The sequence below is a fragment of the Octopus sinensis genome, linkage group LG4 (assembly GCF_006345805.1).
Source record: "Octopus sinensis linkage group LG4, ASM634580v1, whole genome shotgun sequence".
Classification (NCBI taxonomy): domain Eukaryota; kingdom Metazoa; phylum Mollusca; class Cephalopoda; order Octopoda; family Octopodidae; genus Octopus; species Octopus sinensis.
In genome coordinates this window covers 42,496,415-42,498,914 of record NC_043000.1, presented here as the reverse complement: position 1 = coordinate 42,498,914, position 2,500 = coordinate 42,496,415, and positions in this window count along the sequence as shown.

The following is a 2,500-nucleotide window of genomic DNA, read 5'->3' as shown; positions in this document are numbered from 1 at the left end:
AACAAGACCCTTTCTAAAACGTTTCCTGGCCTTCAGCATGTCACACTCAAGGGACTTCACGAGATCCCACTCCAATAGTAGGTTTGATTTATAGTTATTGACACCTTATTGAGTTGCTCGCGTAGTTGTCGGCAAATATTTTTATTTCTGTCCCGTCGCGGTGTCTTTCAAACTTCCACACAGTAGGATGAGACATTTCAATAATGTTTCGAGTAAAGCCACCGGCGATGCAACCACAAATCAATGCTGGGTTACATGACTACCAGTAATAGATCGCCTTTGGTGTGAACTGACAACAATGAATATTTAGCACGACAGCTAACATCAAATGAAATATGTATTATCATTAAAGTGTAAGAGGTGGAATTTATCCCGCTGAATATCAGGTTACTTTAGGTCGATAATTTATCTTACCAACTCTTACCACACCCTGCAGGTGCGGTAAATTGCACACTAAGGTCGGTTTTAGCTATTTGAATGTATATCGATAAAATTAAGGAAAACATATTATTAATACTGTGTAGTACTAATAATATATTTAATAATATGTTGTAACAGGGTAACTTCAATAATATATTGTAACAGAGTAACGCCGTTAGTCGGAGAGGTTCGGAATGTAAAGGAGGAGGGTGAAATTAAATAAATTACGATAAGATAAATTAAAATTAGATGAGGTATGAGGGATTTAATTTGAGTGATAGATTTAGGGATATAAAAAAAGTGTAAGAGATTAAGGGAATATCAAAGGCTTATAGATATGGAAGTGGATATAAAAGTGGATAGGTAGAGAAATAACTAGACAGACAGATAGATAGACATACAAACAAACAGATAGATAGATAGATAGATAGATATAGATAGATAGATAGATAGATAGATAGATAGATAGATAGATAGATAGATAGTTGAGACTACGTGTGGCGTGTGACCTGTAGAAAGCCTTATTGCTGGGTGTTAAATTTTATCTCGTTAGCGCTTTCGAATCAATGATTCTTCATTAGACGTTCTTTATATTTTGTTCTCATGTGATAATTGTTATTGCTGATTCCGGTTAAAGATTCTGCAAGCGGTACTTTTATAGCCACTTCCATATCCATAAACCTTCGATATATATCTTTAATCTCTTTCATTCAAAGAGCTTTAACGCTTTTATATCTTTAAATCTATCACAAGAATTAAACTTTCTCTTATTCCTTCTTTATTTTTCTTGTTTTATTTCATTTCAATAGTCGCAAGCATTGCCGTGTGGTAAGAAGCTTTATTTCCAACCACATGATTCAGTCCTCAGTACCACTGTGTGGCAACTTGGGCAAGTGTCTTCTACTATAGCCTCTGGCCGACCAATGTCTTGTGAGTAGATCTGGTTGACGTAAACGGAAAAACGCTTTTTGTGTGTATCTGTCTCTGTGTGTGTGCGTATATGTATGTATATGTGTGTATGTGTGTGCGTGCGTACGTGTGCATGTGTATGTATTCCATTCACCACCGCTTGGCAATTGGTGTTAGTGTGTTTATGTCCCCCGAATGTAGTGATTCGGCTAAAGAACGATTGATTTAGTACGAGGCTTTAAAAATACAATTAAAATAAGTACTGGAGTCGATGCATTCGCCTAAAATTTCTTGAAGGCGGTGCCCCAGTATGGCCGCAGTCTAATGACTGATACAAGTAAAAAGTAAAAGCTATTTTATTTCACATTTACATTTCTAACCTTTCCTACTAACGGCATTACGCTATTATTTCACTATACTCTAACCAGCGATGTTTTTACGATATAAGCGGAATTCATAAAGTACTTACAAGCGAGGCGACGAGCTGGCGAAAACGCTAACATACCCGGCGAAACGCTTAGTGGTATTTCGTCTGCCGTTACGTTGTGAGTTCAAATTCCGCCGAGGTCGACTTTGCCTTTCATCCTTTCGGGGTCGATAAATTAAGTACCAGTTACGCACTGGGGTCGATGTAATCGACTTAATACCTATGTATGTCCTTGTTTGTCCCCTCTATATTTAGTCCCTTGTGGGTAATAAAGAAATAGGTATTTCGTCTGTCTTCCCATTCTGAGTTCAAATTCCGTCGGGGTCGATAAATTAAGTACCAGTTACGCACTGGGGCCGATGTAATCGACTTAATACCTATGTGTGTCCTTGTTTGTCCCCTCTATGTTTAGCCCCTTGTGGGTAATAAAGAAATAGGTATTTCATCTGTCTTCACATTCTGAGTTCAAATTCCGCCGAGGTCGACTTTTCCCTTCATTCTTTCGGGGTCGATAAATTAAGTACCAGTTGCTTACTGGATTCCATCTAATCGACTGAACTCCTTTCCCAAATAGTTTTGGGCCTTGTTCCTAGAGTAGAAAAGAATATAAGTGCTATATGTTAGCAAAAACGGGAGAGCACCGAACAAAATGCGTTTGTAACATTTAGCTAGGTCGCTTTACTTTCTGCATTCACCTCGTAATAGAGTCGACATTGCCTTTCAGCATTCCGAGATCAATTAAAC